The sequence below is a fragment of the Rousettus aegyptiacus genome, unplaced genomic scaffold (genome assembly GCF_014176215.1).
Source record: "Rousettus aegyptiacus isolate mRouAeg1 unplaced genomic scaffold, mRouAeg1.p scaffold_m13_p_4, whole genome shotgun sequence".
NCBI lineage: Eukaryota > Metazoa > Chordata > Mammalia > Chiroptera > Pteropodidae > Rousettus > Rousettus aegyptiacus.
In genome coordinates, this window is record NW_023416307.1 from 134,248,602 (window position 1) to 134,275,914 (window position 27,313).

General features: G+C 37.8%; 1 long non-coding RNA gene and 2 pseudogenes across 1 annotated transcript in view; 2 read left to right on the plus strand and 1 right to left on the minus strand.

Moving 5' to 3' along the window:
- The window catches only part of LOC118601694, a 153,613-nt gene that overhangs the window by 60,060 nt on the left and 66,240 nt on the right, over positions 1–27,313 (plus strand). The gene's annotated exons all lie outside the window — the stretch shown is intronic.
- LOC118602384 lies at positions 1,506–1,624 on the minus strand (annotated as a pseudogene).
- Positions 10,521–10,639, plus strand: LOC118601824 (annotated as a pseudogene).

A 27,313-nucleotide genomic window follows, 5' to 3' on the forward strand; every position in this document is an offset into this window, starting at 1 on the left:
ATATTTCTAATATGCCAGAAACTACATTTGCTGTGACTGTTCAAATTGGTGATAAATTTTTGTAGGTACCTTAAAACCATGCTAGAAGATACTCAAAATTCTTTCAAGATTAGAAGAGCAAATAGTTTTAAAGACCACTTAGAAATGGGATTGCTGGGTCATAGTTTGTGTGCACACTTGACTTTTTAAAACTAGAGCATTTAAGAGTTAGTGCAGGACTCCTTGGCTATGTCTTCTGACACAGTGACCATGGAGGCTAATGTGGAGATGATGGAGCTACAAGATCAAAATAGTTTAGATTACCGAGTCAAGTGCATAAGGACAGCTTTCCTGAAGAGTCACTTAAAGTGCAGAAGACAATCTTTGAGCAAGAGGTAAACCTTTATAGAGTTTATTTTAATGCACTGAGATTTTTAGGTTTATTTGTCGCTCCAGCATAGTTTAACCTATTCTAATATGATATATTTTGTTCAGTTTTTAATTTTCACTTTTTAGTGATTTATAAGGATTCCTTATGTATTCTGGATACTGACCCTTTTCTATTTCACAGCTAATACGAACCTCTCCTTCCAATTTATGAATTATATTTCTAGTCTCCTTATAGTATCAGTTGATGAACAAAAGTTCTTCATTTTAATGAAGTCAAATTTAGTAATCTTTTACTTTATGATTTGTGGCTTGTATTTTTAAAAAAGAATCCTACCCAACTCTAAGGTCATTTAGATAGCATATTTTTATTTCCTAAAAGCTTTAATGTTTTTTTTTTTTTTTTGCTTTCGAGTTTTCATTCATCTTAGAATTGATTTTTTTTTATCTAAAGTAAAAGTAATGATCTCATTTTATTTAGTTTTCCTTTATAGATAATCACAGTTTTTTATTTTCTCTTTGATATGCAATGCCACCTCTTTCATAAATCAAGTTTCCATTTATATTGGGTTTGATCTGGGCTCCCTAACTGTTCATTTGATCTATATGTCTATCTCTATGCCTGAACTATATTAAATACTATGGATTTAATATGTTTCCTAGTAAGGCAGTTTCTGTCTTGTTGTTTTTCATGGGTGACTATTTGTGATCCTTTGCTCTTCTATACACATTTTTAATTGGCATATCAAGTTCCTTGAAAACCTCTTTTTGGATTTTGATCTGCATCTTATTTTAGAACTGCATTGACTTTTTAGGTACATTTAGGCAGAGTTGATCTCTTTATTATATTGGTATTGCTATACATTTACTTATTAAGTATCCATTCTATTTATTTAGGTCTTTAAAATGTCTATTAAATGTTTATAGTTTCCTTCATCAAGTTATTTTACATCTATTGTCCAACTTGTTTTTGAGAACTTTGTATATCGTTCTTGCTCTTGTATGGGGTATCTTTTAATTTTTCAGTATGCAGTATCACTTATGATAATCTTGTTTCATTTATCCTTTCTTCCCCGCCCCTTCCCCCCACCCCCTGGAGTATTTGAAAGAAAATCTCAGATTTTTTTTTTTTTTTTAAACATCTACAGCACCTGGTATTCCTAGTTGGTCTCCCATCCAAGTACTAACCAGGCCCAACCCTGCTTAGCTTCTGAGATCAGATGAAAGCAGGCATGTTCAGGGTGGCATAATCGTAGACCAGGCATTTTGTCATTACACCTACAAATATTTCAGTATTCGTGTCAAAATAATAATGATAAAAAAACCAGTGACCATATCATTGTCATACTTAATAAAATTAGTAGTTCCTTCATATCATCTAATACAAAGACCATGAAATGAAATGTATTTTCCTTTTCTATTAGGACCCTGTATGGTTTCAAGTCAGGATTATATTAGCTTCATAAAATGAATTGGGAACTGTTTCTTCTTTTGTATTCTCTGTAAAAATTAAAATTTTTGTTTCCTGAAAGCTTAAGAGAATTCACCTATAAAATCATCTGAGGCTGGTGGCATTTTGGGGGAATATTTTTAAAGTTTTGCAGGATTATTGATACTTTCTATTTTTTCTTGAGTCATTTTTATTAAGATGTATATTTTTAGATTTTTAGTGGGATTTGTCCATTTCATTTGTTTTAAATCATTAGCCTAATGTCATTTATATTCTGATTATCTTTTTATTTTTCTCTGTCTGGATTTCTATAACCCCATTTTTATTTATACTATTGTTTATTTGTCCTCTTTTTTCTTGACCAAAAATTTTTTGGCATCGTTGTTTATTCTTTTATCCCTTTCTTAGTTAATTAATTTTAATGATTAATTTATTTTACTTAATTTTCTACTACTTTATTGACATTATTTCTCTTTTTAATTATTTCATTTGGACACTTCATTCATTAAATTTTATCCTTTTTACTCTTCTACTACAAACTTCTAAAAATGGCTATGCATCTTATACAGATTTAATGCAATCCCCATCAAAATCCCATTGGCATTTTTTAAAGAAATAGAGCAAAAAATCATCAGATTCTTATGGAAGCACAAAAGACCCCTAATTGCCAAAGTCATCCCGAGAAAAAAAGAACAAGACTGGAAGCATCAGTCTTCCCAACTTCAAGTTATATTACAAAGTGACAGTAATCAAAACGGCATGGCACTGGCAGCAAATCACACACACGGACCAGTGGATCAGAATCGAGAGTCCAGAAGTAAACCCATATTTATATGGGCAAATGATTTTCGACAAAAAAGCAAAAACATACAGTGGAGAAAGGAAAGCCTCTTCAATAAATGGTGCTGGGAAAACTAGAAAGCTACATGCAAAAGAATGAAACTAGACTGTCTATCACCACATACCAAAATTAACTTAAAATGGATTAAGGACCTGAATATAAGACCTGAGACAATAAAATGTATAGAAGAAAAACATAGGAATGAAACTCAGGGACCTTGGACTTAAAGAGGATTTTACGAATTTGACCTCAAAAGCAAGGGAAGTAAAAGCAAAAATAAATGAATGGGCTACATCAAACTAAAAAGCTTCTGCTCAGTAAAAGAAACTGTCAACAAGGTAAAGAGACAACCATCAGAATGGGAAAATATATTTGCAATCAATGCCTCTGATAAGGGCCTAATATCTAAAATATACAAAGGACTCATACGACTCAATAACAACAAAAAAACAAATGATCCAATCAAAAAATGGGCAGAGGATCTGACCAGACGCTTCTCCCCAGAGGACATGCAGATGGCCAACAAACATATGAAAAGATGCTCAACATCGCGGGCTATTAGAGAAATGCAAATCAAAACCACAATGAGATACCATCTTATACCTGTTAGAATGGCTATAATCAACAGGACAAGTAATAAAAAATGCTGGAGAGGATACGGAGAAAAAGGAACCCTCATACACTGCTGGAGGGACTGCAAATTGGTACAGCCACTATGGAAAACAGTATGGAGGTTCCTCAAAAAACTAAGAATTGGTATACCATATGATCCAGCAATCCCTCCACTAGGTATTTACCCCAAAACTTAAAAAATCATTTTCATAAAGATATTGGCACACGAATGTTCATAGCAGCATTATTCACCGTGGCCAGGACATGAAAGCACTTGAAGTGTCCTATGATAGATGATTGGCTAAAGAAGCTGTGGTATGTATATACAATGGAATATTACTCAGCCATAAGAAGAGATGAAATACTGCCATTTGTGACAACATGGATGGAAATCGAAATAATCGTGCTAAGTGAAATAAGCCAGTCAAAAAGTTGAAAATCACATGATATCACTTATTTGTGAGATATAAACCTAAAAGCAACAACGGAATAGGACAAACAAACAGAGACTCATAGACGTGGACTACAGACTAGTGGTTACCAGAGGGTAGGGGATGGGAGAGGAGCAGGGGGTAGATGGAGTAAAGGGGGTCAAATATATGGTAGTTGAAGGAAACTGGACTTTGGGTGGTAAACACGCAATAGAATATACAGATGTTAAATTATAATGTACACCTGAAAATTATATAATTGTATTAACCAATGTTACCCCAATAAACTTAATTGAAAAAAAATGTCTATGCATCTTATTTATTTGGGCTTGTTATTTAAAAATTTTCTTCGATCTCTGAATAATTAAGAAGTACATTTTAAGTGTCAAGACATAATATTTAAAAAATTACCGTTTATCATATTTTAAACTAAATTGCATTTTGGCGAGGGAGTATGGAATATATGATAATATTTTTTTAAATGTATTGCTACTTTGTGCTTTGATACTTGATGAATTTTTGTAAATGCTGTATGTGTGTTTGAGACCATTTTACTTTCTAATTGTTTGGATCCGAGCTCTTTATATGTCCATTAAATCGAGCCTGTTAATTTTGCTATCCAAATCTACAGCCTTAGTAATTTTGATCTTTTAATTACTAAGACAAGTGTGTTAAGTCTCCCACTAGAACAGTATCCTAGGCAGAAGGAACAGCAAGTGCTGGGGCCCAGAGGAGTCAGCGTGGTGGGAAGGGGGTGAGCGAGTGGGAGGAGAGGCCTTTAGGGAAGTAACTGGAGTCCAGACAAAAGGGCCTGATAGACGATTACAAAAATTCTGGTTTTTCTTCTGAGTGAAATGGAAGGGTTCTGAGCTGAAGAGTGACATAATCTGACTTACGTTCTAAAAGGATTACTCTGGCTGCTCTTTTGAGACTAGACGTGGGATGACTAGAAGCAGAGAGACATATAAAGAGGCCGTGACAGTGATCCAGGCAAGAGATGGTGGTGACTTGGACTAGGTGGTGGCAGTGGAGGTGGTGAGAAGTGACTGGATCCTAAAAATACTTCAGTAGTTCGACCAAAAGCATTTGCTAACAGTGTGGACATGAATTTTAAGAGAAATATGGGCATCCGTTAACACCTAGAAAGATCAAGTTGTCACCTGTTGATAGAAAGACCATGGATGAAATAGGTTCTGGGGGAAAAGAATAAGAGTTTTGGAGATGTTGAATTTAGACAAGTGATAATGTTGAGTAGGCAGTTGGAGTTTAGAACAGGAGTCTTGCAAAGATTATAAATAGGGCAGTAATTAGCATAGAGAGGTGGTATTTAAAAGGCAGGGGGTGAATGTAGGTAAAGAAGAGGAGCAAGCACTGAACACTCTGAGACTCCGACGTTAAGCGGTCACGGAGAGCAGGCAGAGACCCGCAGTGGGATGGGGAAGAAGCCACCACCAGAGAGCTAGTTGAAAAACGGGAGAGTGGGGTCCAGGAGCTAAATGTGGCTGTTATGTGACTTTTTAAAATATATTCCTCTAAATGTGTAATTTTTGAAATTTCCATAATGTAAATTAAAAATGGTGATTACTGAATTAGTTTCCTAATGTATACATTTTGCAATAACACAGAAATCTGTTGAGAGGAGAAATTCCTGACGATTTCCAACTCCAAATAATTTGTAATTTGACATTTTGTAGGACTTAAATGTGAATCTTTAAATCTGGCTTCTGTTGGGGTCACCTCTGTGTTGTTTTAATGCTCCTTGAGGAGGTAGAGTTAACTGTTTCTTCTTTTTGTCTTTGCTGGGCTCCCATTACCATGGGACTGGCTGTGATTTCAGGCTTCCATCTTTCCCATCTGAGGTCTTTTTGTTGTTTCTGTTGTGAAAAAGAGGATTTCCTAGAGAAAAAAAAAAAACATGTAGAAAGTTGATGGAATGGCTGTCTTCTCAATGGCTATATAGTCTGGGTTTGTACTTTGATATATTTCAGGGTAGTTTCTAATTGCCCTACAGTTTTTGCATATGGAATTGGGTGGGTGGCATATTTCTGGGTTCTCAACTGAGTTTTATCAAACTAACCACAACAAAACAAAACAAAACCCAAACCTGGCACATAGTAAGTATTCAGTAAATGTTTGCTCAGTTGGGTTGGAAGATTCAGCCTCTTACATGGCAGACACAGTGCTTACAAAACAACAGAAGATTTTATTTTAAAAGTTATCAACTTCTGGGAGTGAGCCGTTACTTTAAAATTACACATACATATATATATATTAGTAAACACAATGATAAAGCATGCCTAAATTACAAATTACCAACCTTAAAAATTTTAAAGTAGTTTATCCCTGTTGGTTTTCTTTTCCCACTAAAGTCATCTGTTGACAGAGCACCATTAGCAGCTGAAAAGACATGGCAGGGAATTGAACAAATTGAATGTGAATAGCAGACAGATTTTCTCCTTCTGTGTGTGTGTATTGGACACGACTGTGAACAGTTGGAGGTCAGACCATCACTAATATGTATAAAACTTTTGATGTTAATTTACCATTAAAAAATATATTAATTTTTGGCAGAGGTGCGAATGTTCTTGTCTTGCCTAAAGCTTTATTTCCCGTGATACATAGAAAGCTAAAATCCACATTGGGCCAATTTGAAAAGCAAGTAAACTTTTTCTTTATTAAAGCCCCATTTTGTTTCTTAGTGAAAGTACATATATGAATTTCATTTTCACTCACTAAAAAGGCCCTTGCAAAGACAAATGATCAGTGAGGAAAAGAGGGATTATATGAATAGGATGCAGGCATCCTGTTTTGGCTGCGTTTAATGGATTCCCTGAACTTGTTGTTTCAGTTGCCATTTTGGCTGTGTCTACTCAATGTCAAACAAACATCTTGTCAAGGAACAAAAGGATGCAGAAAATTTTGAGTTGCAATGCCTTAGCACGTTAGTAGACTGTACTTTTAAAGAGAATAATCTTTTTTTCAATTTCTGTAAAATAGATGTCTCTACCAGTGAGTGCTGGGTTAGGGGTTAGGGTTGAACTTAGGAGGCATTTGGGGTAAAAAAAAACCAAAACAACAATAAAAGACAGAAATATCCAGTTAAGAGTCTCTTCACAGTCTAGAAACTGGCTGTGTTTTCTCATAGACAGTTAAACACTGTCTGGTCTTTAACATCTTTTCTATCACCAGGTTCCCAAACTACACCAGGAGAGTAAATATTGTTTCTAAGCAGAATAGTGCATTTTGGAATTGCTTGCTTTTTCTGGTATATGCATTTATGAAAAAAGAAAATAAAACAAGGGATTTTATTTTATTATTGCAACAAAATACAATTGCTTTTGACATGTTGACATCTATATAAAATGACATTGATATATATTCTCTGAAAAAATCTTTTTTGTTGGTATCACTGGAAGTGCTTAAACAGACTTCCATTGGCTTCTCTTTTGTTCTCTTTGTTTCAGTTGGTAGGTGTTAATTTTGCGGACTGCTGTTGGCTTTTAATATGATGTTATTATTGAAATAAAATAAAAACTCTAAACATTTAAGAGGAATAATCTCCAGACAAGATAGTCATCGACTTAGCATTTACTGTTGATTGTTTTTTCTTTCTTTCTTTCTTTCTTTCTTTCTTTCTTTCTTTCTTTCTTTCTTTCTTTCTTTCTTTCTTTCTTTCTTTCTTTCTTTAATTTCTTTTACTTGAAGAGCTTTGGGAACTCCTCAAGAGAAACATTTCGAGGACCTTTTTCTCACTGATGCTATGTAAATGGACTTAGATGCCATTGAACAATGAAAAATCTCATGAGTGAACTATATTGAATGATATTTGGTAGGATTCCAGAGACCGTCACAGTAGTCAACCCAGTGAGGAGCTGGTGTCCCTTTCTCATAGTAAGTACCTGAGGCCAAGTCACAAGCGTTCATTATTGTCCTCATGGCCTCTAAATTTAAGCTCCTTAGAACACACATTACTCTTCTTTGAACTTCAGCCTTCTGTATAATGGTCGGCACCCCATAAATGATCTTAATTCACAATAACATATTAATTTTTGACAGGTAAAATCTTGTTTTGTTGAAAGCTTTATTTTTTACAATCTACATAGAGCTAAAATTTGTTTAGAGATGAATTTCAATTAGAAAAGCAGGTAATCTTTTCTAAAATTTTACGTAGTTATCTAGGGCTCAGCCCCGGGCCAGATGTTGTGAAAGAAAAAAGAAAACAAGTAGGCATGACCCCTTCCTCCAAGGAGACCACCATTGTATAAATAACACTTATAGTAGAACTACTAAATTATAAGGCATTATAATCAGATGGGGAGCTCTGTGGTAGAGACCATAAATGATGGAAGAACCAGAGAAAAAGAAAGGTCTGTGAAAAAGTTTTATAACTTACTTAAACAGAGCCTTGAAAAGAATGTTGGTGGAGAAAGCCAGCCTGGGAAAGGGGAATAACTCAGACAAAAGCACGGTGATGGGAAGGGAATCATGATTGGAGTGTGGCATTTGGTCCCATAGTAGGGAATAGTAAGATACTCATGGTTACTTTTAGAAGCTTTTTTCCTTCAAGAATTATGTAAGATTGCATTTTAGGATGTTGAAGCACTGTCTCTATGTTTTATTTATCAATCATGCAGATTTTCCACCATAGAAACATTTAATATACGAGAGGTCATGTAAGAATTATTAAGAAGATTTTAAGGTTTGACCTTAATATCTATTCATCTGAATTTTAAAAAGGAAAATGAGAGCCTGGAAATATTCCCATCAGTAAATAAAATGTCCTTGATTATTGTATCGAAAGCCTTGCATAAAATGCTCTGAAATTCACTCATCTTCACGAGTCTTAGAATGAAGTGACAAAATCTTCCCCATGATGACAAGAGATTTTGCATTTCCTTACCAAAACTATGCCATGCTTGAGTTTCTCTGGGTTGACATTCATTAAGGTAAGACAAGGAAGAATCTCTATGTCTTCCACTGGCTCCTTTATTTTCTTCTTCATACATCCTCCCTCATCTAATGTGAATGGACAAAGAAATCCTATCTCCTCTCCCCTCTTTGTTTGATTTCAGTTGTTTCAAGAAACCATGGAGTCTAAGTGATGTCTTTTACTTCTTCTGCCATTTTACTGCTCCAGTTGCCTTATAGTTTTCTCAGTTGAATAACCACAGGAAAACTTCCTTACAAATAGAGCATTGGATCTTCGAAAGCCTCCTGCAAATCCCCAGGGTCGGAATGGCTTACTCAGCTCGTAATCAAGATGGCGTCGTAGGCTATTCTGCTGGGTTCTGCATTCCCCACCTCACTTCACACATTCTATTGATAATTTCTTCTGGAAACTGGATAAAGGCAAATAGTAATGGGGAGGTAAAAAATAGTAAGTTTAGTACCATGTGTGAAATAAACCGTTGGCTTCATTTTGATGTGAGCCTACAGGATGTAGGAGAGAAGCAGAAAGGGATCTGGGCATGTTAGCCTTGTAAAAAAAAAAATGGATTGTGGACAGGATTAGCATTTTTTTTTTTTTTTTTGAAAAAGGAAAATGGGAGAAATGGTTCTGTGTGTTGGATCTGGTCTTTTCTTTTTGCAGGAATTCTGTTGTCCCTTTAGATAATATAAAAGCCGTTCCAAGGCACATTGGCACCCGTGTGGCACTGCATCCTTCTCTTGGCACTGCCGCGTCCTGTTGCTGGCAGGGCACAGCATGGACCCCTTTAGCCTCGTCCTCTGTTGTTTTCTGCACAAGAGCCAAACGTTGTGGCTACTCGCAAGGCAAGGCTGGCAGCTGAAGAACCCAGATGCCAAGCTCTGGATTGGACTTCTGTTCGTTTTGTGGCTGGTCCCTTCCCTGGCATCTGCCCTGGCTTTGCAGCAGCCTGTGTCCCCGTCTGCAGAGCTGGGCTCAGGATTAGGCTTCTGTTGGCTCCCGTGGATGTTCGGTCACTGTTTCTCTTTTGAATTATCCTTGATTATGAGGAATGTGCCTTTATGACACATTCCTCCCCAGGTGCCTGCCTCAGATGATGTGCCTTTGCAGCTAAAAAGGGGGTTTTCTCTCAAATTACTGACCATTGTTAGCAAGAAAGCTCATAGAATGTGAACATTCCTCTTCAGGTAGGAAGATGTAAAATGAAATACAAAAGCTTGTATGTTAGACACAAATCTTAATTTTCTTCTTAGCAAAGAAAGAAGAACCTTCAGGAAAGTGTCTGAATGAAGTTAAACAAAGAGAAAACAAAAACCCCAGGAATGTGAGAAATTCCAGAAGGCTCTCTTTTGTTTTCTCTTTCTCAATTCCTTTGACTTTCTGTCCCCACACAATGCTCTTCCTTGGAGCTCTTCCTCAGAGCTCTCATTTCTTATTCAGAGCCTTTTGACTTCACAAAAGGGAGGGTGAGTTCTCCAGGTAGTAAGAGGTGATATATTTATGGTGTTTATCAACAGGTAGATACTGAGTTGAATTCCCACGGGATGAGGAATTTTAGATCACAGTCTGCTGGTGAGGGAGTGGGGTAGGAGGAGGAGGTCAATCAGTAAGTCTGACTGTCCCTTGATGGAGCTCATGGATAGTTCCCTGATAAGAGGAAGCCTCATATTTAACCAAGAAATGAAAATCAACTTGAGAAGTTCAACAACTAGAAGGAAAGCTTAGATACACAGACATATTCACCTCTGGAATATCTTTGTACATCTGAGAGGCTCTGACATTTGTTCATACTCTAGAATCTTTAGGCATTTGCCCTGTGACTAACAGTTGCTCACCAGAATTATAGACACAGTTCTAAGGAAGGATGAATTTTGGTTAAATAAAAGTTACTTTTCCTACGGCCATTCCATCCTGAACAAGCCCAATCCCATCTTATCTCAGAAGCTAAGCAGGATCAGGCCTAGTTAGTACTTGGATGGGAGACCACCTAAGAAGACCAGGTGCTGTAGGCATAAAAAATAACAAATAAGGGATTGTAGGCTGACAAGTTCCTTGCAAACTGTGAGGTCAACCAAGGATTACCTTGCCTAAAAAAATAAAAAATAAAAAATACATAAAAGTTTGCTTTTTTCCATACAGGACAGTGTCTAAATGACCTTTTGGGAATTTAAGCAGCCTCGAACCAAAATCCCAATTTGTAATACCCTCGAGCTGAAAGATTATTCACTGCTCAATTTCTGTAGCTGAGAGGTTTCCCTAGCTTCATGAAATCTCAGTGAAAGTGAAAACTTGAAAGTCAGACAGACTTGAATTCTAGTCTCCGTTCTGCTGTTATTAGCTTCATGACCTTGAGTAAGTTCCTGAACCTCTTTAAATCTCAGGTAGCTCTTCTATAAAATGGGAGGACAACAGTACCTATCTCTTGGGGTTACCATGAATGTTAGATGACAAATTAATGGGACAATGTACGGCACAAGTAGGACCTCAATAGATGTTGGCTAGTATTAAGATTTCTTGTAGGTTGGGGCAGGAAAAACACCACCCATTAACCTACAGACCCGTGTCATTTTTATCTCTTTGGTTGACCCTCATATTTATTGACTTTACTGCTTTTAACGAGGCAGAATGACCTGTGTTCTTGAAGACCCTTGGGGCTACACACAACATGGTATCAGACAGGGCATGTGATAACTAAATGCTTGCTAAATGAAGCAGTGGACAGGATAGACTTCAGGTTTATTCTTTTGAATGTATTGTTTTAGAAAGTTAAACTGAGATATGGCAGGTAATAAATTACTGTCAAGATAGACATTTCCTGAGGTGGCCAACAAAGGAAATTTCAAGCCTTCTGTGTATATGTACTGAGGAAATAATTCTATTAAAGGAACACTTTTCAAATTCGGAACTATGACCATACCTACTCAGAAAATGAACAATTATTGACTCTGGGCAGATGACCTTAGCAGATGCAAAGCATGTGGGGAAGGAACGGTAGTTGTTAGGTGAAGACTTAGCATCATTTCTGGGCTCTAGAAAGGGGAGCCCATCTCTAGATCTAGAAGGTCGGGGGGCAGGAGTTGGTACATTTTTTCTGTAAAGGACCAGATAGTAAATATTTAGGCTTTGCAGTTTACATGGTCTCTCAGATTTATAGTATGAACTAGCATAGACAATATGTAAGCAAGTGAACATGGCTGTGTTCCAATAAAACTTTATTTACAGAACCAGATGGCAGCAGGATTTGGCCCATCCATGGGCCGTAGTTTGTTGATCTCTGGTATAGGTATCGAAAATGTAATGAGTCAATATTCCGAGTTTTATTTTGTAATCAATTTTTAGGCAGATCACATAGTCCCTAAATAAGATATCTCTCATTTCTTATTTCTTTCTGGGTAACAGTTCATCGAATTAGATATGTAATAGTTTTAAAGGATATGGAAAAAGGATCAGAGACTGTGAGCCTGAGTGCACACTCAAGCACCAGACATAAGTGAGGAGCCGGCAGTAGTAATAAAATAGCGTAGATTGGTGAGGTGGGTTGGGCATTCGAGAAAGAGCACAGACCGTGCTGCAGCCAATCATTGCCATTGAGAATTTGGGCCCAGTGTTTCAGATGCTCTCATTGTTCAAAAGAAGCCAGAAACCTGATAAAATCTCCTGACTTGTAAATATTGGTTACCAGTTTTAAAAAAAAACCATGTGGCCTTATGAAAACATATGTATGGTCGAAATGTGGCACGTAGGCTGTTCTTTTGTGACCTTGGCTTTCAGCCCACGGATCTTTACCTTTGAAATCCTGCTAATGGCTTAAAATGGGGCTGGAGGTTTTTCCATAACTAGTCTGGATTTTACGAGGACTGATCAAATTTATACCTGCTTCCTTAAAGTCGCCCTTCCGTTTCAAAACTGTCCATCCCAAATGGGACTGCAAAACTCTGCCTGACCATATGGACGAAGTGTGCCAAGTATGTCCAGTGCGATTCTATTTATAGAATTTTATCGGGATTTGAACAGCCTAAAGGAAAGGGCAAGACTTGGCAGCTTGTTCATTACAATGAAGATTTATGGACAACCAACCTAGAAAATTCAAAGAAATCGGTCTACGTTGGGCTCGAAATTGTCCAGCTCTGTTTGAATATGCTAAATCCTCCTTTATTACGTCTTAGTCTTTGTGTTGGCAGATTTAGTTCTACGAGTCAGTAGAAACCATTTCCTTTTTTAATATTAGAATCTCATTTTGCTCTAAAATCTAATAATTTGAGACTTTTTTTATGAGTTGGATATAAATAGAAATTACCTTTTTGTCACTTGAAAGTTTGATTCCCTAGTTGTAATGAACTCCTTAAAAATAAATGGATAGTTAGATAAAACTTGTATTGTTTTTATTTGATACTCTGAAACAAAAATATTGTGAAAATATTTGGGGTATGAGTTAAATTTTAATGTCCCTGTGCTTATCATGTCGGCATTGGGACTGATCTGTACTAAAGCCATCTGAAAATTCTTTTGTAGAATAAAATTCTCATGCTTAGAAGTATTCGGAGGCTTTTAAACCCAACTTCTACCCCCCTCCCTTTTTGCAGTAGTTTTCCCAGAAATAGTTTATTGTGCCTGACAAAGTGTATCCAATCTCAACTTGAAAAGATTCCACTCCTGTTTGTAACTCAGTGACCCCGAGGCCCAAATTGGAAATGAACTTTCTGAAAGAGCACTCCTGGTTCTTTAATAAGAATTTATTGGTAATTAGCACCCTAGCCTGGGCCGACATTTTGGGTTGTCAAAATAAAAATAAAAATCAAGTGGCATCTGTTGATCTGGAAAAAAACAAAACCAGTTATACACGTTTAACTCTGCGTTTTAGAAAATCTTAAATTAATCCCATTTTAGCATTCTGGAGAAAGGTGCAATGGAATGAAATGATCCCATGAAATCCTTGTGTTCCATAAGGTGTCTTGAAGTTTGATTGGATATTAACTAAAAGATCATTTTGTTTCTCTTTTATAGCAGGAGATGCAATGTGTTCATTTTATAACATCTCCGCTGTTTGGAATAAATCACCAAGGACAGATGCTCATCACATTTCGGTTCAATAAAATTTTTTGCAGAGTCTGAGCAGATACATGGCTAGTTGCTTTAGGTCTCTGTCCAGGCCATTGTTTTTTTGGAAAATCAAATTCGCAGTACAAAATAGTTACACTACGGACATTGAAATTAATATTTTGTTTGCCATCTTACGTGTCTTGTTATTTTTGGCAGGGATGTGCCTGTAGGACTTTACCTTCAGTTTCACAAGTTCCACCTTTACAAGTAGCGGCCATCTCTCCGTCTTTTCTTCTAAAGCAGCACAGTTAATGTGATTTCCTGCTGTTAGATCTAGTGATACCATTTTAAAGGTTCTCAGCAGAAAAGTTTGCCAGTCCTCTTGAAGAAGTGATAAAATTCCACGTTCAGTCTTTTCTGCGGCGGCAAATGGGTTTTCAACAAGCAAAACCGAGGCGTTTATTTTAAAGTAATATGTGTATGCTGCAAAACTGTTGGTGAGTTTTGGACATCTTTCATGTGCTGCATGGCACTTCTCTTGAGTTTTTTAAAAAAATCAAGAAGACATAATCCACTTACTTGCCAATATTCATTTTTTTTTTTTTAAGAGGAGAGATTTGAGCTTAAAAAGTTGTGCCTGTACATCTTCAGTTGATATTTTCTTGAAGAAGTTTCATATGGTTTTAAATTATTTATCCAAGAGGGTATGTGATAAACAGTTGAGGCTTTCTATAATGGTGTACAAGGTAAAAATGTGCATTTTGCCAAACATTCATACATGTATGCTCTTGCATTTAACAAAGCTGCAGGAGTCTCCTGAGCTAATATTGTTTCTGTGTGTGTGTGTGTGTGTGTGTGTGTGTGTGTACGCGTGCGTGCGTGTGTGTGTAAGAGTAAAGGAGCAGCATGAATGTCGAGTAAATAGATCAACCCATGGCTAGAATGGTGTGGGGTTATAATCATTCCCTAAGGGCAACAGAAAATGCTTGCTAACCTGTCATGGTAATTTTCCTAGAAAATGAATCAAGGGAATCCAGGGTGTATAATAACTATTTGGTAGGGCTAATGTTCTGACACCATCTGACGGGACCGGAAAAGTGGGAAGTTAGGCGCGTGGCTCTAACCACCGCCAGTGAATTTTGCTTGCTGTCTGTTTATTAACAACCATGTCAGTGCTGGATTTACTTCCGAGCTTCCTCTCTTTCAAGAATGTGTTTCTTACCCTGGAATTAAGAGCATTTTTATTGGTGTCTACTTTTGTTTTGACAAAGGACTCAGTGGCTGTCAGGCCATTTTGGGGTTAGCTACGTACCCCCCAACCCGAGTTAGGTTCCTGAACTGCAGAGGGAAACCTTCCTCCTGTGCAAATTCTGAAGTTTATAGTGAGTAGACTATAGGAAATAAAAATTATATTCTTTCTTTTATTTAAGGATCGCCTTCATGTTGAACTGGCTTTTACTGCCATTAAATATTTGCTTTCTGGGAGCACTTGTATATGTTTTCTTAGCTCTTAACTACCATTTCTGCTCAGTTTTGTATCTGCTAGCCCCAGCATTTACAACCTACGAAAACCTCATAAATCTACTTCATTTTTCTAATAAGACATGAAAGTCCTTAATTGGCCTTAATGAAATGCACTTAAAGGGCAATAAACGTGTTTAAGCCCCTCTTTCAGGGTGAGCTTCAGTACTCTCACTCTACTCTGTTTTAGCCTTTCTGGTAATTAATCATTTATTCATATGTGACGAATCAGTAACAAGATCAAGCAACTACTGCACAATTGCATGATAATAAGCTGCTCATATATGTGTCAAGATTTAGCAATCCTTTTTAAAGCCTAATTTAAAGTCATTTTACAACTAACCAGACTGCTTCTCTGAAGCTTTTTTTCCCCTAGTATCTTTTCTACATATTTTCATTTGGATGCCATCTTTTTATTTTGTTTATAGAGCCCAGTCCGCCTTAAATCCACTTATGGCACCAGCGTGAATTTCAGCAATGCAAACATTTACCATTGTTTTTCAGTTGGCTTGGAATCCTCCCTTTGATCCAAAGGGGAGGGGATGAAGGAGAAGCAAAAGGAAAAGAAGGACTGCATTTATAAATAGAAGACCCAAGAGTCCCTGCCATTTTTAGTATGTATTTAAACCTTAAATCTGCCATGATTTATGGAGACATGTTAATCATTTGCCTGCACCTTAGCGCTCTGAGAATTCCAGCAATTTCCCATACCACAAATATACCAGTGGAGGAGTTTCTTTTCTTTCTCTGCAGAGGAATTCTTACTTTCTTTCTTCTTTTAACTGAGATATAATCAACATATCTCTCACTACAAAAAAGAAATTCTTACTTTTTGACTTAGCTGACAGACTGACTATCTTAATGTCTGCTTTTATATATATATATATATATATATATCTCCAAGCTGAGGATTGGATTTTCCTGGCTGTATGTATATAGTATGTGCTCACAGGTAAGCCTAAGTAAAGACATATGAGGAAAGATTTGGGCCTGCCCAGTTGTGGCGAAGAGAGTTGCCTTGTGCTTATGAAATCATCTTGAGTGGATCCTAAAGTGTGACTGAACAGTTGGCATCTGCTATAGTCAGGACAAGTTTGTTCAGTCCAAGGAAACCAAAGTAATTAAGAGTCAAAAGTCCTTCTTCAGCATATATTAACATACATAGATCACTCACGGTTGAATCATCCAGAAGACTTTAATATTTGCCTATAAATAGCAGGTGATGAGACTTTCTATACATATAAAATATATATAATTTTATTTATCTATTTCTTATTAATTAATTATTTATTTAATAAGGAGACAACCTGGCAAATTCAGTATAAAGATGATCCCTATAAGTAAAAACTTGCCATTGGAATTGGTATGCTATCTGAATTTTTACCTTCTTCTATTATACATGTTAGAATTAGAATTTTAAATATGTGAGCCCCTCCCTCAGATACACTTAAACCTTATCGATTCAAATGTGAAGTTAAAAAGGCAAGTTTGAACTGGTGACAAAACTGAGTAGCATAATTTTTGAAAAGAAATGTTATTTTATTTTTTTGAAGTACAAAAAATGGTTACTCCTGTGTAACCAGGCAGAGGGTGCTCTGGCCAGATTTACTTTTATGTGTAGAAAATGACCACATGTGACAGCACATTAATTGTCTGTCGGTAGTGAATGCTTCTAAAGCATTTCAAAATAGTTCTCTTATATACCTTAAAAATTACCCTCAATTCAACTGTAAGTAGGCTCCTCTAATGTAGAAATTTAATTCTTTTTTCTTGTGTAGCCAATAAACTCATCATGGTGGATTTAATATATATCTATTTACCTTGATTCAGCAACACTTTTTTGTTTTTCCTTTACTTTAGGCCCTAAAAAAAGTAAATTTTGTTCTAACTTCTTGCAATCATACATTCCTGAATAGGAGGCACGAAATTAATGAGATATAATCAAGGCATCATTCACGTTGCAATCTGTGTGAATGACGTGCCCTGGAGTTGTGCAGTGCACAATTCGTGCATCTGTACATTGCAGCTCTAGTTTTCTGTTTTGTCTGTATACACCTGGCTTTGATAAAGAAATATCTCTGATTTTGGTTGAAACAACATGTTTCCTTCATTTTCAGGTGGCATATATTCTACTTTGTCAGGTACCTCTGAAGAAGATCCTTAAACGTAGCAAAAGTATTTTCACGTGTTAATTTTTATACTGCACACTTGGTTGCTCTAATATTTTCTGCATTTCCTCACATGCACATGCACATTTATCGAGCTCTAAATCACTTTATGGGTAAAGTGTGAATTGCATCCTCATTCTATTTTGTCTTTCATTTTGTTTTGTGACAAAATAATGTTACTTTAATTTATGACAAAGTTCCTTAGGCCAAATAACTTACGAAAAAAGTGAGGTGATGAGCGGATAAGAGTAAAATTTTTTTAAAAAGGCAGAAAAAACTCACAACTTTAGAATAGGAAAAAATGCAACTTTAGAAGCTGAATTCCTTACTGGGCTTGAGATTTTAAGAGGGTGTGCTATAGCCTAAGCCCTCTGACTAGCATCTCCCACAAATTTTGCAGAAATAATCACAATGCGTAAAAATAATCACAATGTACAAAAATAATTGCAATAAGGTGATAATTTAGCAGTAAAAGGAAAATTCCAGACCTAGTTTAATCAGTTAAAGTGTCGCTCTGGTTCTTCTGATTTGTTGTTCATTTATGCTGGGCAGCTGGACAATAGGATTTTGCACGGGCCACAAACAATGAAATAAAACAGCAAGATGTACTGTATTTTACTGAAACATACAATAAAGGGCAGCAGGGGACTAGTCAAAGCCCAATATTCAAAGACTGTAATTTTTTATCACTACTTTATTTCCTAAACCAAAATGTTTTTTGCGTATAAATATTGGATGAAAGCAAAACTGCACCACATTAGCTATCATGGAGGTAATACCTAAACCTACTTTTTATTAGGATTAAATTAATATTATGTAAGTAGTTTTAAAGTTTTAGCGTTTTATTATTATTTATGTTCTAACTGTTCTGCATAAATAGAATTGTTCCTTGCTTCTTTTTGTTTTTACTACTAATAAAAAGTAATAGGTGTCATAATTCAGGGACTATTTGCATTTCAAGACATTTTCTGTTTGGTTTTGGTGGCCTGTGGAAGGAGATATACCCCAAACCGAAGTGTTAGAAGTTTGAATAACAAATGTAGGAAACACTTTCACGAGGCATTAAATGTTTAGGCAAGAATGGCCAAAACAACATGTACAGTTGAGATTTTAAAACTGTCGAACGGAAAGCCAGTCCAAACAATACATTTCTGAGTAAGCAAAAATATAGCTTCATTTCTTCTCAGCTTCGTTCATCTATGTCCGGTAATCGCAGAGTATACGTATATTTATTAATAAATATCTTCCCCTAATTGCCTGCTGATTTCTCAGAACACTTAAGAAAGAGAACAAAATAGCTTTATTTGTGATAGGCAGGAAGGCAATTTTTAACCACAACAACCATGCTTTCTTATATTTTCTAAAAACAGACTTTTCAGAAGTAGAAGTGACAGGAGCTACTTAATTGAAAATCAGAAAATCAAAATTATTCCTTTGCGAAAGTCATAGGTTTGTGATATCCTTAGGGAAATTAGGCTAGAATTTGTAGCTTGGAAATCTGAAAAACTGGACCAGTGGCTAAGACCATGTTCCTCAAGTGGGCAGACTGAGGGCTACATTTTAATAATGCTTTTATGCCTCAAAACCGCTGCAATTATCATTATCTTAAGCATGAAGGCAGCACAAACAGCCTCAGAAATGCAGGTGACTTCTGGCCCCTTCTCTCCCAAGGAAAAGAATGGAATCTTTTCTTTTTTTTTTTCCTAGAGAAATATTTGTATTACAGTTAAATGAGTCATATGAGTGTATAGTGGAAGACTATGCAACCATTCAAAGGATGTTCAGGAAGAGTTTTTAGTCACATGGAAAACATAGATCCTATGATGAGAAGGTAAAACTACAGCATGCAAAATTATACTCCCACCCCCCATGACATCCCAGAGAGAAAATGCATCGAAGAAAGACTAAATAAAATATTCTAAAATGTTGACAAATGTTGCTCTGGGTGGTAGAAATATGGGTGACTTTTATTTTCTGCATATATTTCTCTAATTTTCAAATTGTCTATGAAAGGCACAGGTTATCTTTACAGAATAAAACTAATGTAAACTATACAAAAATAAGCAAAATTATAAAAATTCAGATTTAAGGCTGCATATTAAATAAATTATGCTATGTTAAATTTTTATATACGTTGTCAGCAACCCTTTGAGAGAGCTCATTTTTTTTGCCCATTATACAGATGAAAATACTAAAGCTTAGGGGAGACAGAGTATTTGTCCAAGGTCACATGGCTAGTAAGTAGAGAGAATTCAAACTCAGATGGATTTGTTCCAATGATCACATTTGCAACCACCACACTGCGTTGCTTTCTCAGTCCCTGGTCTTCATATACACTTTATGTATAAATACAAAATTAGAAGGTGTTACTGATTCTTCTTTGTTAAAAGAGGCAGTTGTGTGGCCCCTTCTCCCACCGGGATGGAGCCTGGCATCATTTCCTTTCCTTTCCCAAGGGCTGTCACTTTTGGCGATTCTGCTCATCTCTCTTGATACCATATTCTTGTCAAACCAAACCAAATGAGCAGTCCGTTCCAGCACTGTCATTTCAGCTTATGACAGACAGCTCCTTCAGTTTGCTTGCATTCAACTTTTCAGGGTGACTTTGGCATATTCCTGAGGGCAGAGGTGTTCCCAAGCTCTTGCGCTAAGTTTTTTGGATACTTTGCATTCTAACCCATCTCACCCTATCCCACTGTAAATATTAAGCCAGAGTCTTTCTAATTCAGACCAGGCTTGTCATTCTTTCCATCGAACTTGAAAAGTATCAAACCTAGTATCTGCAGAAACAGGTCTGTTTCTACTTAAATCATTATTATACACAAAGTTTTGTTAACTTCGGCTTTCTTTGGAATAGCCCCCAAAGATTAGGGATTCTAATACAAACACATTGTCAGTTAAATTTTTCTGAGATATTAATTTTGCTTCAGGAGAAAACAGTTTCTCTTTTGGTGTCCTAGGGTCATTTGAATTAAGCTCAGAAGGCAGCTCTGTAATTGGTTCCATCCTGTTAATAATTTTGTAGGAGGGTTTGAATGTTATGCTTTTGACAAACCGGGCCTAATTTCCATGGTTGCCACTACACTGCATTTGCAATCACTGCAGTGATGCAGAGTGATTAATGTAAGTGATGAATCAGACAGTCCAGAGATGGACTATTGAAGATAAGGTTCTTTTGGGCTAGATTAGTGTAGGGAAAGATGGTCCTGGAAACTTGAGTAAATCTTAATGCTACTTTTGCTGTGCAGAATTTAGAATATCAAGTTGGGCATCTTTAAAACGTGGCCTCTGATATTTTACTCCTTCTCCCATTAAAAGTACTTCTCCCCTCCTCTTGAATCTGGGTGGGCTTGTAAGTGCTTCTACTAATAGTGGACTGTCAAGGCTAGGGAATAGAGTCCATGCCTTTCACTTGCGTCTCATACAATTCTCTCTCTCTCTCTCTCTCTCTCTCTCTTTCTCTTTCTCTCTCTCTCTCTCTCTCTCTCTCTCTCTCTCTCTCTCTCTGAGCACTCTCTCTGATGCTTCTTCTTGGAACACAGACATCGTGCTATAAGAAGCCCAAGCTCATGGACAGGCCATGTGAAAATGCTCCTGACAATAGTCCCAGCTGAGTGAGCCCAGCTTTCAAGTCACCCCAGTCTAGGTACAGACATGTGAGAGAAGAAACCTTTTGGATGATTCCAGCCCATGGCAGTTCAAGTGTACCTAGCTCGGGCCCCAGACATGGCGAAGCAGCAACGAGCCATTTCCACTGAGCACAATCCAAATTCTGACCCACAAGACCAGAGAACATGATAAAATGGTTGTACCATTTTATACCATTAAGTTGAGAGTGGTTTGTTACACAACCTGGAGAACTAGAATAGCAAGCTTTACATTTTTTTTTTCCCTGTCATTCTTAGTCAGTTTTTCGAATAATGTTTTTCTTGCTCCTATCTTATTTACTAAGCACTAAGAAGCCTCCAGGAATGCCAGAGGCATGGTAATAAAAAGATAAAGATGATTAAGATATTCCTGGGGGTGGGGTTAGGGGTTGCAGAAAAACATGTGACATACCCACAGATGCTGGTACATATCTCCTGGTTTTTGTAGTACGAGAAAATAATTGCAAATACATGGCCTTTACAAAGAACTTTCAGACGCATTTCCTTATCTGATGCAATTGAATTTTTACAATAGTCTTAGAAGCGAGTATCATTATCATTATCATCCTTATTTTACAGATTAAAAAAACAGGGTTCAGAGAAGTTAACTAGATTGTCCAAAGACACACAGCTGCTTGGGGGGCAAAGGGGACCAGAACTTATGTCCTCTGGTCTCTCATGTGTTGCTCTGCCTGGCACTGGTTGCTTTTCAGGAAGAGAACTGCTGCCCCTCTGTGGCAGCTGGTCTTGGTTCATACAATCCTGAGCTTCAACCTTTGTAGGAAGCTAGAAGGGCCCCCTTTTGCTGAGCAGGGCAAAATAGCAGCCCTGCAGTTCTCTCCTCAGGGATGGAGGGGTGAAGGAGAGAAATGCTGGCTGAGCTCTCCATTTCTCTGGGAAGAAAGAGCACAGTAAGACTTGAAGATTCTTAGTGCAGACCTCATGCCTCAGACCACTGTGCTTAATTTTTAGAAGTTTGATTAAAAAAATTTTTCTTTCTATGTCTCTATTTGACATGTTCAGTCTTTCCTCTCACTTCTTGAACATATGGACTCCAGTTATACTATCTGGTTTAATGTCCTAGTCTACTAATTCTATCATCTGTGTCATTCTGGGTCAGTTTCAGTTTGCCCAGATGGGTTGCACTTTCTGCTTCTTTGTGTGCCTGGTAATTTTTAATTTGATGCCAGACATTGTGAATATTATCTTGCTGGGTGCCATACATTTTTGTATTTCTGTATTTCTGAGCTTTGTTCTGAGGCGTGATTAAGTTATGTAGAGCCAGGTTTATCCTTCCGAGTCCGGCTTTTAAGCTTTGTTAGGTGAGACCAGAGCTTCATTTCATGTGGGGTTAAATTTTCCTTGCTACTGAAGCTCTGGGCACTATTTCCTCGTAATATCTTGACGCCCAGGGATAAGTTAGTTCTCACGTGAATATGTAAGAAGGACCCTCTGCAGATCTCTCAGATTGTTTGCTCGGTGAATTCTAGCTGTCCTGGCCTCTGTAGAACCCCAATTCTGTCTCCTCAACTCAGAGAGACCACTAGACAGTGCCTGGAATGCCCCTCCCTGTACCATAGCCTAGAAACTTTTTTCAGGGGCAGTTGTAGGGCTCACCTCATTTGTTTTCTGCTTCTCAGGGCTCACTGTCTTTTGTGGTGTGATGTCTCATGTCTCTAGAACTGTGTTTTATATATTTTTTCCAGGTTTCAGTTATCTTAAGTAGGGGGGTAACCAGAAGCCCTGTTATGTCTCAGAGACTCATGTGATAGATGGTTGAAATTAGACCATTATTTAGATACCAGTCTTACTCAACTATTTTCTTTCTCTCTGGAACTCTGCCTTCTGGACTATCAAATGGGATCAATTTGTAGGTCCTTTAAGTGCTTCAGACACCAAAAACTGTCTTGGATATTATTTGAGGCCAATTTACCTACTTTCCAATGCCGAGGTGACAGTTCTGAGTGTGTTGTACACTTTATGGATAAAATGTGAACGCTAATTCGTGCCTTCAGTAGGAGAAAAATGTTCATTTTTCTTTATTTGTACTTCAACTTGATATTTAAATGTTTGTTTCTGGTGTCTTATGCTCTGTTAAGTATTTATTAGATGTATACTTTGTGCATTCTGCTTATTAAGTTATATTGCTGCCTGACTTTAAGATCTTATATCGGAGGCAATACTTGCACAATTAGAAGTCTCTTATCCCTTACATTAAAATCAGTCACATTTCCTCTGAACTTCCATGGACTCCTCCTCATGCCTCTCTGACTTAGTCACTTTCATTGCAGTAATAGAAGCTCATTTCCAGGATGACAGGTCACGCAAGCTCCAGAGGAGGGATAACTGAGCCTCCTGGCATCTGGAAATGACCCGAGGCAGCTTCTTGGCAGGAGCCCCTGGGTCTCTGCTAGGAGCCACCATCAGTGCGACTCCACCTGTCTTCATGGGTTGGTTGGCCTCAGTCTGGGTTTCCCAGGAAACATACTCTGAGGAAACATACATCTGGGTAAAGGAAATTTGCCGGGGGACGGAGGGGGGTGGTGGTGGTGGGAGTGGGGGTGCCCTTGGGACTGAATCCTACGAGAGGAGAAAGGAGGAAACAGGGCTGGGCAGAGGGAGCAGTGGGGCTGCAATGCAGTCCAATGGTTCCCAACCTTTTTGGCACCAAGGACTGGTGCTCCTGTGAGACTCTAATGCCTGATGATCTGAGGCAGAGCTGAGGCGGTGATGGGGAGCAGCTGCAAATACAGATGAAGCTTCGCTCACTTGCCTGGCACTCACCTCCTGCTGTGAGGCCCAGCTCCTAACGCCCATGGACCCATACTGGTCCCCAGCCCAGGGATTAGGGACCCTTGCAGTAGAGAGAGGCTTCACCTGATTCTGTGGGGGAACTCTGGAGCTGTGATGGCCCTTCACAGTTGCCCCAAAATGAGGGAAAAGGGGCTGAGACTCTGTTTTTCCCTGTTTACAAGTCTTTGAGTGTAGATTGCTCTGGACAGGGGATGTAACCAGGAGTAAGGCTGCTGAGGGCAATTCCCAGGGAGAGGGTCAGTTCAGAGTCATCAGCCTCCAGCACTCTCAGAAAGTAGAGGAATGAGTACTTCAAACAGGAAGTCACCTATTGGGTTTTGGAATCCTGGGTAGTGATTTCAACTCTTTATTAGCTGGGACAATTTGGGCAAAATCTTTCATTTATTTGTTCACTCAACCAATATTTTTGAAATGCCTATCATGTGTTTTAAGTTCTAGGGATAAAGAAGTGAGAGTCCTACCCTATGGGAGCTACAATTTTGTTAGAGGAGACAGACAATAAATAATAGTAATAATAATAATAATAGAATTACAGACTGTTATAAGCAATATGATAAAATAATATAAAAACACAAGGAATGGGTTGGGGAAATGAGTGGGATAAAATAATATAATAATATTAGTAAGATAAAATAATATAAAAACACAAGGATAAAATAATATAAAAACACAAGGAAGGGAGGTGAGGAAATGAGGGAAAGGGAAGGAGATTTAGAAGTACTAACTTCTAGTTATGAAATAAGTCATGGGGATGTAATGTATAGCATAAGGAATATAGTCAATAATATAATAACTAGGTATGATGACAGATGATTACGAGATTTATGATGATCTCTTCATAAGATATATAAATGTTGAGTCACTATGTAGTGTGCCCGAAACATATAATATTATATACCGATTATTATTAAGAATAAATTAAAAAAGAAAAAGAAAAAAAGAAGGACAGAGAGTTCAGGTAATAACGAAAAAAATATATAAAGTGCTCCTTAAAATTTAATGTGGAAACAAATCATCTGGGAATCTTGTTAAAATGCAGATTATGACTCAGTAGGTCTGGGGTGGGGCCAAGCTGCTGCGTCTCTAACCAGCTCCCAGCTGCTGCTGCTGCTGCTGCTGCTGTTGATCCATGTTCCACACTCTGAGTGCTGAGGTTAGAAAGGGCATAAACAAGGCAGACGAGGAGGGTCAGGTGGTGGGAGATAGAGTGGTCTGTATGAGGAGAGGGTATTTGAATTGAGGCCCAAAGAAAGTGAAATTTCTTTAAGTCTTAATTTCCTCAATTATAAAATACACCAAAGTCTGACGCATAGTAGGCACACGATACATGTTAGCTATTGTGGTGGTTGTTGGCTCACCCAAGCCCATCATGGTTCTTCTGCCTCCTCCTACCTCTCAGCCTTGTATCTTTCACTCCTGCTCATTGTTGTCATGTCCTCACCATGTTTTCTATCTTAAATTTCCAAGAGTAAGAATGCGATTGGCTCGACTCTATGCGGGCCAACTCCTACTTTTGGCCCAGATGCTTCATAGGCTGCTGATCGGCCTACCGATTGACTTCGTTGCCCTTCACTGACCAATCACTTACAATGGGAGGTCGGTGGGGTCATAAGGTATGAACATAGCTGATTAAGGCTGCTCCCTCAGCAGAGGCTCTAGGCGGGCAGTAAGGCGAATGCTTAAAATGTAGGTGTCATTTGGTCACTGTCCTCATTTTACCAGGACCAGTGATTTGTGCATTCATTTCTTCTATCTGATTGTGAGTTTTTTTTGAGAGTGGGCAGCTGTTTTTTTCCTGATACCTGGTGAAGTGTTGGAACCATAGAAACTTAAGATTTTGGTGGTTAACTTAGCAATGCTATGGATGTGCCATGGGGCTGACAAGCTCTGGGGAAGGCTTAGGGGAGGAAGCTGACAGGCAGAGAGCGATTTTTAAAAATGAGGATTTTAGTAAATGGAGAGAAGATGGAGGGGCACTTGCATAGCAAGAATTTGATGATGGGTGAAAAGAGCAATACTTTAGGGAAAGGCACAAACAATATCTTGGCTTGTTCAAGACTAAAGTAAATTTAAGCAGTAGGTTTCCCTAGGACAGGTACTAACTGGCATTTTCTTTAGTCTTCTTATGTAAGACATAGTACTTTATACTTGCGTATGCACACATACACACATACACACCATATAATAAAGTTAAATCATTTCATTAAAACATATTCCACTTATGCATTTACTTGACTAGCTGCAAAGGTGTAGAAGTCCAAAGCCAAGAGTAATAAAAACATATTAAGAGGCAGCTTTACACAGAAAGTGGTTTTTTGCAAGGTTTACAGATCTTATTTTAAGTTTTGAGCCCCCAGGTGTCCTTCCTCCTCTTTTCAACTGACAGTTGTGGTTGTGCAAGGACTTCGACTGGCCCTGGTGAACTGCCACCCGGGTTCAAACAAACAGCCACTTCTGGCTGTGGATTTCCTCTTGGCTCTGCCTGGAGGCAGCAGTTAGTGTTGGGGCCTTTGGGGGCTGGAGGCTGGGGTCAGACTCTGAGTGGTGCTAATTATGACTCCAGTCTCTTCATTTTCATTACTGTTGTGACAATTTTAGCTTTTTCTCTCAGACATCAATAGTGCCCAAGGAGAATGTTGGAGGGGCGAGCCCTTCCAACCTGGACATTCCCTACTTTTCAATGAATATGACTTAATTGAGGAGGATACCAGTATTTTGGTCTTTGAGATGTGGTTAAAAAATTTCTATTTCTTTCTCGCTTATCTATCTAGAAAAAAGCTGCTTAAAGGAATGATACAAGTGAGAGTTAGGGGACATGTTTAACCTATTCATGACTACTCCACATCTGAAAAGCTTTCTAACTAATCTCCCTCCATCTAGTCTTTTACCCTAGAATCCGTATTGCACAATATCATAAGAAAAATTCCAACATTTTTGTCATATCATTACCAAAATCTCTGTGACTCTTTCTACCTCTGGGATACAGTCTCTTATCCCTTTGCTCAAATTTAATTTTGCCTTTCCTAATCTGGCCCCAAATTCCATCCTTGCACACTATTTTTTTTTTTTTTGTACCCAAAGTTTCAAATCTATCCAGAATGGTGAACTCACTGTCCCTATATCCTATAATTACTAACACCAGGTCTTTGCCCACATAGTTTCTTATGCTGGCCGTGAATGATCATTTTCTCTCTCTGAATTCATTTATTCTCCAAGTTTAGCTTAAGCCCTGCCTCCTCTAGCCTTCAGAATGGCTCCATTCACAAACTCTTCCAGCATCTTCCTGGACCCTTCATCACCAAATCTTAATCATGAGTCTGTATCATTTGCCAACTTTTGATGGGCCTAGGCGCTGTTTCCTCAACTAGGGCTTTGACTCCTACTAAAGGGTAGGGATATTTTACCTACGGTACAAAGCTCTGTAGTTTAATGAATTACTAGCAGCTTGTTTGAGTAATACTGTTAATTACAAATAAACTTTATTGAAAGCAGAACT